The sequence below is a fragment of the Centroberyx gerrardi genome, chromosome 14, assembly GCF_048128805.1.
Source record: "Centroberyx gerrardi isolate f3 chromosome 14, fCenGer3.hap1.cur.20231027, whole genome shotgun sequence".
In the NCBI taxonomy this organism is placed as follows: domain Eukaryota; kingdom Metazoa; phylum Chordata; class Actinopteri; order Beryciformes; family Berycidae; genus Centroberyx; species Centroberyx gerrardi.
In genome coordinates this window covers 22,472,308-22,486,518 of record NC_136010.1, presented here as the reverse complement: position 1 = coordinate 22,486,518, position 14,211 = coordinate 22,472,308, and the positions used below count along the sequence as shown (strand labels likewise).

Genomic DNA, 14,211 nt, shown 5'->3' with positions numbered 1-14,211 from the left:
TCCCGGCGGCGGAGGGCGCACGCGGCCACCACTCGCCCCCTCCGGTAAAGCTCAGCTCGAGCACAGGACAGTGTCCGTGTTTTACCATATTTGGTGTGGAGCCCCTAATTATAATACCGGGGAGATGCTTCAGTCTGCTCCTGCTGCTGCCGCGGCGTGTGTGTGTGTGCGTGTGTATGTGCGTGCGTGTGTGTGTGTGTATGTGCGTGCGTGTGTGTGTGTGTGTGTGTGTGTGTGTTTAGGAATGAAGTGAGATGGATGGATGAGCCCCAACACAATAGTTCCAGGCTGACATCATCTGCCGTAATGTTTTGATGTTTGACCACCGCAGCGTCTAAATGTCACACTAAACACCATCATATGTGGCTGTATGGCGGCCTGGCTAACCAACACACGACCCGGCAGGGTCTAGACCAGACCTCAGAGACAGCATGCATTATAAAAGTCAGTGGTGCGTGAGGTGTGGCGCACCGCGGCAGCCCACCCGGTGAACCGTCCGGTGTCCCACTCCCATCCCGCACCGCTGGCCTCTGAAACTCCGCTCCCACCGCTCCAAACAGGCACTCAAGCCTTTAAAACAGAGCTATAGGAGGGGTGTAGTGGGGGGTACACCCACCTAAACTCACTTGACATGACATACAACTTTATGACATGAAGTCACAGTATCCAGTATCCAAAGTAGCATCAAACTGGTGCATGTTATATGAAGATAGGGTCTTTTTAAGAATAAAGGGATACAAATTAATGCTTTTCTCAAAGTATAAGTGATTTTTGTTTGTATTGGTGATTGTTTGCCTCATGATGATCACCGACTGGTTATCTAGTTTTGATGATTAATGACAATCTAGGAGCGCATAACATCACTCAGCCGTTATCTCCTCAATAGGCTGTTATCAACATGGAAAACACAGCAACGCGCCTGCAGCAGGACAAAACAAACCGTCGGAACTTACATGTATTGCAGCCTGTGAGGTTGATGCGTGTGTGTGGTCGGTGTGTGTCCGGTGTCCGTGCGTCTCTGCGGTCCGCTCAGTCGGGGCGCGTAAAGTTGCTCAGAGAGTGTGTGTTGCACCGTCAACCCGGACCTCCCGCCCCATGCGCGGTCCCGGTGGGGGGAAATGGGTGTATTGGCTGTACTGGTGGTGAAAAGGAAGAAAGAGATAGTCCCTCCGCTCTTTTGCTCTTTTCTACCTCTCCTTCTCGCGTCTCTCTCTCTCTCTCTCTCTTTCTCTCTCTCCCTCTCTCTCTCCTCTGCAGTGAGAGCCTTAATTGGTAAAGTGGTAAAGTATCAGAGGAGGTTGGGGGTGTTGCTCTGTCTCTCTCTCTCTCTTTCCCTCTCTCTCTTTTTCTCTATGCTTCTTTTTTTTTATAGAGGTGACGTCATGACCGCGCCTTCTTGATTTTAAAGGTATGATGTCAGCGGCCCATGGGTGCCCCTATCTCTCCCTCACATCTTTTTTTTTTTTGCCTTGCGGGGGTGCCGATGGATCCTCTCTGTCTCCCCCCTTCTCTCTCTCTCTCTCTCTCTCTCTCTCTCTCAAATCAGTTCAATTTCTTTCAATTCAATTCAATTTCTCTGTCTTTCTGTGTGTATGTGTGTGTGTGTGTGTGTGTGTGTGTGTGTGTGTGTGTGTGTGTGTGTGTGTGAGAGAGAGAGAGAGATAGAAATAGATAGAGAGAGAGAAAGAGAGAGAGAGTCGCTGGTAGGTCCCCACATCTCTCAGCACCCTCTGTCGTCTCTTTCCTGTTATCTGTTATTGTTCAGGCAGACCAGTGGACATGGAGAGCCATGTTTCTCTGTCAAACCCTGCTCTGACTCAACGCCAGAGAGAGAGGGGGGCTTTGTCTGTGTGTGTGTGTTTGTGTGTGTGTGTGTGTGTGTGTGTGTGCGTGCTCCAGCTGAGTATTGGCTCAGGGAACAAGAATGTTCGGCCTCTATGCCCTCTACTTACAGTTCATCAGTCTGGTGGGAGGAAGGAGGGAGGAGGAGAGAGGAGAGGAGGTGGAGAGGGAGTGTGTGTGTGTGTGTGTGTGTGTGTGTGTGTGTGTGTGTGTGTGTGTGTGGGTGGGTGGGTGGGGGGAGGGAGGGGGGGAGAGGAGAAGGAGGACAGGAAGAGGGGGAGAGAAGGAAGAGGGGAGGAGGCAATAGAAAAGTCACTGTAATACTCCTAGGATTACACTATGATATTCCTATAGTGATGTAGAGTGTGTCTGAAGTCCTCAATAATGAATATACTAGTAATATTATCATACTTAATGGATTTTTTTGTCCTTTATGGTATCACTATAAAATTCCTATAATATTTCTATAGGGCTTTAAATGTGTGTGTGGGACTCAATAGTGAGTTTATAGTGATATTATCATACTTTATGGTATTTTTTTTTTCTATGGTATCACTATAATATTCCTATAATATTACTATAGGATATTATATACGGCATTTGATTTTCCTGCAATATTAGTATAATATCCTTCTAAAATTTATTGTAGGATCACTATATTTCTTTTTTGTGAGGGAGGAGGGCAGCAGTAGAGAGGGAGGGAGAGGAGACAGAGGGAGGGGAGAAAGATGGTGAGGAGAATGGGCAGACAGACAGGAGGCAGAAAGGGGGAGGAGGGCGGAGGAGGAGAAATGGGGAGAAGGAGGCCAGAGAGAAGGAGTGATGGATCTCTGTGAAAGCACCATAAAACCTGCAGTTATCAACCCGTCCCTTCAACTCCCCTTCATTTAAGCTACAGAGAAGCAAGCTGTAAAGTTTTATCTGTGTGTGTGTGTGTGTGTGTGTGTGTTGGACCGGTCTGTATTAATTAGATCCAGCTGTTTGCTGTTCTGGTTCTGAGCTCGTCCAGTCGGTCAGTGACATCATCTCTATGCAACTTGTATAAGTTACATCACCAGAGGCTTATTGGTTGGATAAACACACACACACACACACACGCACACACACACACACACACACACACACACACATGCACGGCTCTGCTATAGAGTATAATACAATACAATACAACACATTTATTAGATTTAGCATAAGAATAGAGCCAGTTTTCGGGTTAACATTTATACCAAAGAGTTCATCCTGTTTTTTAATCTTTTAATACATCCTGGGACCCAAATGACTGATAGTCTCTTGATTTTTCATATTCATATACATAAAGTCATTTCATGTGGGAACCCTGTTTGACATGCAGGCCTGTGTGCCATCTTGCATCTGGAGCCGTAGTTTAAGAAAAGGCGTTTTTTTTTCATTGAGTGGAAGATACACAAAGCAGGACAAATAAATATTATGATGTTCCGTCAAATTCCAAGCCAACCACCGTGCTCTGCACTGGCGTCGCGGTCGGCCATGTCACTTTCTTCTTTTTAGTCTCGTCTCATCTACTTCCTTGTGCTGTGCTATTTTTAAGCTGTAATCTGTTTCGTTGTTCCATTAAACAATCAATAAATAATTGTTTGAAATAAAGGGGTCAGCCTTGCTGGAGAGGATGCCAAGGAGTTTGCTCCATTAGAAAACACAGTCAAGAGAAGACAGGCTCAACCAGCTGAGAGATGGGGAGGTTGGAGGTTGGAGGTTGGAGAGGGTGTAAGAGTGAAATGAGAGGGAGATAGAAAAAGGAGAGACCGAGTGAGTGAGGGAGAAATGGGGGACTAGAGAGCTTATTGACATATTGACTTTATCCCCACGGCGGCCATTTTGAACTTAAATCACACTCGGGGTGGGATAGCCCAGCTATGTCCTACAGTTGCACATCATAGAAATGTTGAGAATTGGACGAACATTTCTCATTTCACAGATTCCTCACTGAAAAACATTAGAAACAAATGGATCTCAAGCATCCAGAGTGATATAGGTTCACATTTTAAAGTTATATATTTCTCCTGCTATAACTACCTACCGGAATCTAGCTTAGGTACCTATGGCTAACTAGCTAGTAAGCTTGCTAACTTTCCTGCTAAATTCAAGCAGTCCTTGTAGTTGTTGTTCCTGAGATTGCTAGCTTTTGATAACCGTCTATCAGATAAAGTCTATCTGAGGTTCTCGGACAAGTTGGGAATGAGAACGGGTTGAAGTAACATAGTTTTAGTCTAGCCTATATGCCAATCTTCTGGGTAAAGTTTCCTACCCTGAATGTGACGTAAATTCAAAATGGCCGCCGTGGGAAAGCCAGGGTAGAGAATGGGAGGAGATGGAGAGAGATATAAAGAGGCAGTAGGAGAGATGAGTTAAGAAAGCAAACTTTGATTAATGTTTTCCTCAATTCTGTTTTCTTTTTTCTGTCTTCTTGCTCGCTCTTCCAAACCTTGGGAATCACCTCCTCCCACCCTGACCTCTAGGCTGCTGTGCTTTACGGGCGCAAGGACGCACGATAGGAAAGAAAATCACATAAATCACAGAGAGAGGGAGGGAGAGAGAGAGACAGTGAATATGTGTTTAATCTGATTTAATCCAGAATGTGATAAAGGTGAGGTGATGGACCTCTGTGGTGGAGATTGATAGTTGATAGTAAAGAGCTGAATGAGTGATTAAACTTGGTAGCAATGATAAGGGGATAGAGTTAGATTGAAAGCATGTGGTAAAAAGCTGGAGAAAGTGAGTGATAATGGCAACAGTGGGTATAAAGGTTTAAAGGCGTGATATAGTGATAGAAAAACAGAGAGACAGATAATGAGCGAGGTGGTGACAGTGAGGAGGACAGATACAGAGGCCGAGCCTGCTTTAATGATAGAAAAAGAGAGATGTAAAAGGGGAAAGAGAATAACAATCACAGTGAAAGTAGTTTTAAAGTCAGGGAGTCGGGGGCAGCTTCATAACAAAGCCTCTCTGTTAGCCAGTTAAGGAGCTAAAGTGGTAAATTGTTTAAGTGGAAACGATGGAGGAGACGGTCTAAGAGGGTCTTCGGGCACTCACCCTTTCTCTCCCGCTCACTATAAACATACATGCCGATACTAATAAAATGTACACATGCACAAAGGCAGCTGCACACACCCACCCACACACACACACACACACACACACACACGCACACACATTACCTCACTGCAGACCTGATTGCACTCAGACACAAGGTCTGAGCAGTTAGATTAGGCCTATAAACAGGACATTAAAGCCCTCGTGCAGGTAGTTAAACAAATATGTCTCGTTCCTTACATCTCTCGCTCTCACTCAAACTCAAAGGCTCTCGCACACATAAAAGTGGCACCCATATGACAAAGTGGAGTAAATTTGGAAAAACGTTACTCATTAAATGGAATGGAGTCCATATTTAGACATGTGAAATATTTTATGACCAGCCGAAGCAGACAAATCAGTTGCACAGAAACGACACATGAGAAAAGAGGAATGAGAGATGGAGTACAGGCAGAATGTATGCAGGGTCAGAGTGACAGTGAGCGATCGCTGATGGCAGCAGGACCAGGGATACAGTGGAGGATAAACCACCTAAACTCATTTGCAGAATATAGTTTTAGGCCTGACATTATAATAATTCATAGTATAATAACACGATATGTAGTATAAAACGAATCGGAGTTATCTAAGGATGTGTGAGGTTTTGAATTTTAAGGGGAAAAGCATAAATCAATGGTTTTATGAAATTATAATTGGTTTCTGTTTATATTGGTGGATGTTTTGCCTTATGATGATCCCTGGCTGGAGCAGAATTGGAATACACACGATATAACTTATGAAGTAAAAATAGCCAAAACACAACAAACGGAATTGAGTTAAGCTGTAAAACTCTGTCCCTTTATCTTCGTCACAAGCAGCAAAACAGCAAACACAGCTAGTCTGCCGGGGAACAAGAGCCCATTGTCACTGTTTGCTCAAACCTACACTTAAACACCTACTGCACCTGCACATGCACTCCTTCAATACACTTAATATGTGCTATCAACTCTTACCACAAGCACTGTAAACTGTACTGTAAGGATTTGAACTCGTAAGACACCGTCGGGCCAAGCAGCCAAATCACACTGACTCACTGTACAGTAGAGTCTGATGTCTGTGGCCGTCTGTGAGTCACACGCACTGCAGACGTCAGGAGGACCTCAGGAATAATGAGATCTTTGCAAGTGCATTGTGTGTGTGCGTGTGTGTGTGTGTGCATACATGCATGTGTGTGGTTGTGTGCATGTGTGCGCTGTATTTCAGTGGAAAATGTGTTATATCTGTCGCAGGGGTTTCCTGCTGGAAAAGCCCAGCCGTATGGGTGTGTGTGTGTGTGCGTGTGTGTGTGTGTGTGTGTGCGTCTATACATGCTCTGCTGGAAAGTGAGTGTCTGTTTCCTCTCTGATTATTCCCACACTATACATTATATGAGGTAATCAGGCTATACTGTATGTGGTAGTCTCTAACCAGCCTTTGGTGAGATCTTTGATAAGCTATTTGTTTTGTTTTATATCTCACCTGCATGACCAGTGAGTAAGTGATGTGTGTGTGTGTGTGTGTGTGTGTGTGTGAGAGAGAGAGAGAGAGAGCCGAAAGGCACAGCGCGGTAACTAAACAGAAAACAGCTACGTAGTTTGGAGCTCACCTGGTCCAAACTACACACAAACGGCTCCAAAACAAACCAAAACCTGTCCATGTAAATTAGAGTCTAAGTCAAAACCAGATCAGGTTGAGTCTCTTCAGTACTTCAAATCTCTCAAATTTGATGTGACAATGCAGCACAGCAGAGTATTTCAGTTGAAGAAAACACATCCTGCATAGAGAAAAATTGCATCTTGACATTTTGATTTTCACATAATTCACTGACCTTATCTATGTGTGTAGTGCACAAAATCCCAAGTCATACCACAATAACAGTATGTGAAAATAATTCTTGGTGTTTGTTTTAGCCTACACTGTGTGAAAGATGAGTGGGCTTTTATTGCATCAGGACAATTCAGATGGTTTCAGGTCAGTTGTCAGTCACAGGGAAGTAAAATAAACTGACCTTTCATGTATTTTCCTGTGATTGTCTAAACCTGCCGCTCATTGCATTGTCCTCTGTGGCAAACCCCACCCACCTGGTACTCAAAGAAGGTTAAAACAAACACTAGGAACTTGTTGCAAATACTTTTTGAGCAGGTATGGTTTGGACAAGTTAGTGAGAAGTGAAGATAGACGGACTCTAGAAAGTACAAAGTCATTTTAGCTACTCTGTCTCTGCTCCAACTTCCAGCTCTCTCTTTCTCTTTGCACTCCCTCTCTGGCCATATTAAGAAACTCACACATGGACATAGATTGCTGTGGGAGAGCGAGGCTGACAAACCGAGAGAGAGAGAGAGAGAGAGAGAGAGAGAGAGAGAGAGAGAGAGAGAGAGAGAGATTTGGACCTGTTCCCAGATCTTCAGTTCCTGTTGAATAATGCGTACATGGGGTCGAGGGAGGATGAGCGGGTAGGAGGGTGTGTGTGTGTGTGTGTGTGTGTGTTTGCGTGCATGTGTGTGCGTGCGCGTGTGTGTGTGCATGCGTATGTCATCAGCAGTATGCATGCACACTTTTGTATGAGTGTGTTACATTAAATGTGGAATTATTGTTTTTGCAGATGTAGCATGGATCGGCACCCAATCTACCTATAACTGCAGTTTGTGTGTGTGTGTGTGGGTATGACTTAAGTCACTTTCAGGGACACACACCAGACTTAAGACCAGTTAATTGGGGACGGCTTGTGCAACTGGGGACAAAAGCCGTGTCCCCAATTGGTAAAAAGCTGATTTTTGGGTCAGTGGTTAAGGTTAGGGTTAGGTTAAGGTTAGGGTTAGGTTAAGGGTTAGGTTAAGGTTAGGGTTAGGGTTAGGGTTAGGGTTAGGGTTAGCCAAGTAGTGGTTATGGGTTAGGGTTAGGGTAAGTATCCAGGAAATGAATGTAAGTCTATGTAAATACCTCAAAAGTGACTTAAGTAAGACTGTGTGTGTGTGTGTGTTTGTGTGTGTGTGTGTGTGTGTGTGCTCACACGCTCCGAATGGTTATTGAAATGCGACAGGGGTGTTATGTATCAATACAACACATCCACAGTCTTTAAAAGGAGACCTGTCCATGTTGAATGAATCAGACTACAGGAATCTAACGCTAGTAGCTACTGGTTGTTTTGGCACACACACACACAAACACATACACACTTGACACTCTATCGCTCACACAAACACATACATGCACACATTTGAAAGTCAATCACACACACACACACAACCGTCCATCATTATTAGGATACAGACTGGAAAGTGATGTAAGTCCAGATCTCTCTCCTGCTGAATTCAAAGAAAATCCCCTGTGACGCCTTCTGCTTTCTAAAGCTTGTTAATCTTGACTGAGTACTTTCAACCCTACACACACACACACACACACACACACACACCTTACCCCCCACATACACACGTTAATATAGAGGGGGGACATTTAACAACCTGGGAATGCACGTACACAAGTTCATTTAAACACTCGGACGTGCTTCTCCATCCAACAAACACAGCCTTTTAAGGTAAGCTCTCCCTTCCCCTCTCTCTCTCTTTCTCTCTCTCCCTCTCTCTGTTTGCCTATCTGTCTCTCTCTCTCTCTCTCTCTCTGTCTCTCTCCATCTCTTTCGGCCTGCCCGTCTGTCTCTCCAACCCGTCTCTCTCTGCTTTGTGTTTCTACCCTTCTTCCCCTTTTTTTGTTTTTTTCCTCGGACTTGCTCTTTCGTTCCCCCCATGAGACTCCTGTGAAAAGCGAGCGCTGCTGGATTCCCTCATGACCGGCGTCTCTCTCTCTCTCTCTCTCTCTCTCTCTCTCTCTCTCTCGGGGCTCTCTCCCTCTCGCTGGCTTCCACTCGTCTGACATTATGAACAGAGAAGAGGCTTGAGAACGGCAGGCAGGCAAACAGGCCAAGCGAGCAGAAAGAGAAAGGCAAACAAACAGAGGAGGTGATGAGCAGAGATAGAAAAGAGGAGAAGAGAGTGCATGCACCAAACTCTGGAGATGAGTGTGTATGGCATATTCTGTGTTTTGAGTGTGCATTGGGTTATGGATTGGGACGCAAAGCGGGTTGCGGGCCAGTTTCTGCTGGGTGGCCACATGACAAGAGGAGCAATATGTTTTCATTAGACTGGATTCTGGGGCAAGATTACATTTCTTAAATTTGGGTCAAGGGCTGAAAAAGATTAAGAACCCCCGCTGTATGTAGTTTGGTGGGTTGTGTGTGTGTGTGTGTGTGTATGTGTGTGTGTGTGTGGTATAGAGATGGAGAGATGGGCTCCAGTAGTTTTGTCCATATAAGGGGGGGAGGAATGCAGAGGGAGAGCAGCTATGACTGACTGATCTCCCTCTCGCTCTCTCACCCTCCCTCTCTTTGCCTCTCTAAATCTCCTCTCTCTCTCTAAATCTTCCCCTCTCTCTCCAAATCTCTCTTGTTCCCTCTCTAAATCTCTTTTACTCGATCTAAATCTATTTTGCGCTCTCCAAATCTCTCTCTTTCTCTCTCTAAATCTCTTTTTTCGCTCCCTAAATCAAACCACAACACCTCAAAGGCACGCTTCACGCAGATGCACGCACAGTGTGCGTATTCACAGACACTTCTGTACACACACACACACACACACACCTCAAGGGCAGAGTAGTGTGTCTGTGTAAACCTGATGACATCATTGCGACCTTTGTGGCTCACTGACTCATCAGTTACGTCTGAACGACTGCGTGTCTGTGTATGTCTAAGTGTATCTGTGTGTGTGTGTCTGTGTGTGTGTGTGTGTGTGTGTGTCTAGGAATTACTTTGAGGCTCCTCTTACTCATCCAGGTGACATGTAGTGAATTATATGCATTACATCACCCAGTGCAGAAGAACACAGGTACTGTACACACACACACACTCATGGACAAATCATACCTGTACAACACATAGACTCACATCTGCTGAAGGCATGTGTGTGTCTGTGTGTGTGTGTGTGTATGGGGGGAGGCATTCCGTCTCTCCACATGAATAGACGATGAATTATTTGGTGACACCCGTTCCCCTCACCTGCATCTGGACTGGATTCACTGGAAACAGATGTTAAGGGAAACAAATAATGATGTCAGCCCAGACGAACAGCAGCCTAAAGGATGCATTCCTCATGCGTGTGTGTGTGTGTGTGTGAGATGCATGGAATATGACGCTGTGTGGGGGGAGAGAATCTGAAATCAGAAACCATTTTCAGTGAGAAAAAAGGAGGGAGGCTGAGAAGGAGGGCCTAAAAAAAATCATTTCTCCCTCTCCCTGGCTGACCCTCGTGATCTCTCTTTTTCTGCACAATTGCTCTGGCTCGACACTTCGCTTCTCTCTCCTCCTCTCAATCCCCTCTTTCTTTTTCCCCTTCTTCTTCCTCTGCTGCCTCTCCTCCCTCTTTGTTTTCTTTCTCTTTCTACGCCTCTCCACGAATGGAACGAGGTATAGAATAGGTAGGAAGTTGCCTATATTGTATTACATTATTTATTATTATAAATGTCTGGCTTATTAGATTATCTAAGTTACCACACTCTACTTGGTGTTTTTCCTGTTGGGTCCTATCCTATATACCCTATACCCCTAGGCCTATTCCACTCTCTCTCTCTCTCTCTCTCTCTCTCTCTCTCTCTCACACACACACACACACACACACACACAGAGTTCAGGGTTCAGCGAGGCTGATCGGAAGGCTGTTTCTGCATGAACCGGGATGACATCATATGATCTCATGTCTGAGGCAGTTGAGCCTGACATGCAGACCTGTAGAGACAAGACCTGCAGAGAGAGAGAGGGAGAGGGAGCGGAGAGAGAGAGAGAGAGAGAGAGAGAGAGAGAGAGAGAGAGACGGAGGATGTGAAGAATAAAGACAGAGAGAAAACCGCTGAAATATAGGGAGCATTATGTGAGAGAAACAGAAACAGGATCCAACAAAGAGGGAGAAAAAGATGGATAAAAACAGGTGAAAGAGGTCGATAATAACAGAATACAACAGACATGGTCGGGTACTGGGAATTGATCCTTTCCCTATAACTGATTGGCATTATGTTTAGATGATGTCAGCTTGTTAGCGAGCCACCCATAGTATCTGGTCACTTAACCATCTCCGTCTTGTTAACCAAAGGATTGAAGAGAAAACCAATGATGAGGGAGAAGGGGAGGAAGAAGAGGGAAGACTGAGTCAGACTCGTTTGTTTATTTGTTTTTGTTTACGTGGGCATCGGTCTCCGTGGCAACGCTACACTTTCACTTCCTAATCAACATTATGGGCATCAAATGCCCACTCAGCGAAAATTCCCCTCGATGGCGTTGCACAATCCCAGTGACGCGCACTGCAGCTCCCACAGAGCTGTGCCTGGTTTGAGTAATAGAACAAATTATCTAATTCAATATGCCCATCTTCCCTCTTCATCCCAATCACTGTCATTCACACACACACACCACACACACACACACACACACACACACACACACACTGCCCTGATCCTATCGGAAGTGTGTTGGTATGGTAACTACCAACACAGGAGGCTGGACTGTTTGGAGTGAAGGTGAGATTCAGAGCAAAGGAAAAAATGACTGAAATGTAAACAGAGACTAAACCACATGAATCAACCAACCACAAAATCAACACCCTGGTCAGAGCCTGCAGAATCTCATACATAGAAAACCTTGCTGTAGGCGATAAAACAAGGATGTTTTTCTCAATTCCTGAAAGGTTTCCTTTTTGGATTTACAAGGCTTCCATCTGACAGCATCAATATTCTTGCCTGGGCCAAACAGTAGCTGCAAATACTTTGTGGTGTTTGTTTTAACCTGCTTGGAGTACTAGATGGGTGGGGTTTACCACGTAGGACATTACAGTGAGTGCCAGAATGGTTAAACTTGATGATAATGAATTTAGTAAACTACTCCGCAATATCCTAATGCACTAAAACCCCACCCACCCAGTACTAAGAATCTGTTTAGCCCAGATCTGGTTCTAGGCCGTGTCCTCTCAACCCTCCATTCTCCCCTTTTCTCTCTTTCTCTTGTTTTCTCTCTATCTGACCTCTCTTGCCTTTCATTCTCCCCAGCCTGAATGAGGAAGTGGACAAAATGGTGCTGAGCTCTCAGGGATCCCCCTCAGGAGGTATCTCCTCCACGGAGGCCTCCTCCTCCTCCCCCCCCCCCTCTCTCTCTCTCACACACACACACACACACACACATACACACACACACACACACACACCTTGCTGTAGCTCCTGTAGGCCTTGAATTCTCCCAATGCACCTTGACCTTCACATATGGGCTTCATTACACTCTTGACTGCATATATTTTGTACTACTCCATAGTGCACACACACACCCTGCCTGCCTACACACTACCCCCCCCCCCACCCCCACCCCCCACCCCCACCCCCACCCCCCACCCCCACACACACACGCACACACAGCTACCGACTGACCAGTGTGACTGATGTGCTGAGTGAGGGTGTGGTGTGTAACACCCTGTGTGTTACTCTGAGAGCGGAAGTGTCTCTAGGAGGGGTGTGTGTGTGTGTGTGTGTGTGAGAGAGAGAGAGAGAGCGAGATCTGCTGGGTGGGGTTGGCAGTATGAGCAATTGGATGTTAATAATGTGCTGTAGGTCTGTGTGTTTCTGTATTTAGAGAGAGCAGTATGTGACAAGTGTGACCTCTGCACCACACATAATAAGACTCTGTTTTTCTGGTCAATCCTGCAAATCTATTCTATAGATCTGTTATCAATAATCCATTCATTTGCATTTCTCTTAGGCATTTAGCTCATGCTCTTATCCAGAACGACATACAGTGAATGATCAGGTGTATACAGGTGCAGTGTCTTTCACTGACACACATTGGCTGCTGTGAGGATCAAACCTGTGAGCTTTTGGTTACAAGATGCTTCCTTTAACCGCTATAGGCTTCCCTGCTACCCATGCATCTTAGTAAAACAAACAAAAACTATTACAATTAGACACAACTGTACGATATTTTACAGCCTGGATCTAAATGTGAAATTTAGTCCGGCCTTATAGGATCCTGCAAACAAAGTAAAACAAACCAGTAGGTTATTCCTTTTGTGGTGTGTGTGTGTGTGTGTGTGTGTGTCTGTCTCTGTCTGTGTGTGTCATCTGTCACCAGAAACAGGCACGCAGGACCTTTTTTGGTGCTTTTCCCCCCTTTCCACGGCCACAGAGCCCCTGTCCTTCAGTAGCCCAAGGCTTAGACACAGGAAAGGCTGGAGGAGGCTCAGACAAAACAGAGGGAGCAGACAAGATATGGAGGCATCGCGGCGCTGATAGCTGACCTTCACTGAGGCTGACCGTGGATCTGAGTTCAGCTCAGTTCAGTTCAGCGGGCCTCCCTGACTGAGACATCCGGTTTGCGTTTGAGTCACTTATCAAGGAGTGGCTATGTGCCCTTTCTGCCACTTACACACACACACACACACACACACACACAAAGCAGGGTTGGGTTGTATTGGCTTTGTGTTTGCTGTAGGCAATCATTTATTCATTTGTAAATTATTTCATTTTTGTTCAAGTGTATTGATTCATACGGACATACACTACAAAGGCTTTGTTATGCAAGCCTTCTCTGTCCACTGTTGGCTGTGAGTTCATAGTCGACAGTTGAGTGTGAAACCCAAGGCAGAGAGGTGTAAGGACACCAAACACGATGTCTAAACTAATGAGATAGGCCTGAATAATCCTAACAAATCAGCCCGTCCCAGGATGTTTGAACACCCCTGTAATGTTGAGTGATGTTGGAGTGGCTCTCAGCTTGAACAGTCAGACCAAGGTTAGGATTCCTCACATTCCCCAGTCAGCGAGGAACATTTGTTCTGCATTAACCAGAGTTTAGATATGAGCTCATTGTTCCTTTTTAAGAATTAACAAACTAGGGCGCACAGGAGGGAGAGAAGCAAGGACAGGGGCTTTTTATGATACAATGGTGCCCCCTAACGGCCATTTTGTAGACTAGCCTACATGAGGACTCTACACCAATCGCAAAGGATTTCGACAGAGAGGATCTTGGTGAAGCCAGAGGTTTCACTCCTGCCTACTTCTGTGTTTGCCTATTTTTTAATTAGGCTAAATAAACACTATGCATCACATTACAAAAAGCACAAAAAAAAAAAAATGAAATAAAACAAAAATAAAATAACAAAATGGCATTCAATTCAATTAAAAACACTGCAGGAGATAGGCTACATATGCATTAAATCATAATGAGATGATTGCAATTTTAAATTGTAGGCTAAGTAACGA

At 45.1% G+C, this 14,211-nt stretch overlaps 1 protein-coding gene across 6 annotated transcripts in view; it reads right to left on the bottom strand.

Moving 5' to 3' along the window:
* Nucleotides 1–1,311, bottom strand: part of flna (filamin A, alpha (actin binding protein 280)) — a 49,460-nt gene extending 48,149 nt beyond the window's left edge. For 4 of the 6 annotated variants that reach the window (XM_071918709.2, XM_078288014.1, XM_078288013.1 and 1 more), the window contains exon 1: nt 950–1,311. The gene's annotated coding sequence lies outside the window, so the exon portion shown is untranslated. Of the gene's footprint in view, nt 1–931 lie in introns of all 6 variants that reach the window. The other 2 variants (XM_078288011.1, XM_078288010.1) reach the window with 2 other exon arrangements.
* Nucleotides 1,312–14,211: the final 12,900 nt, after the last annotated feature.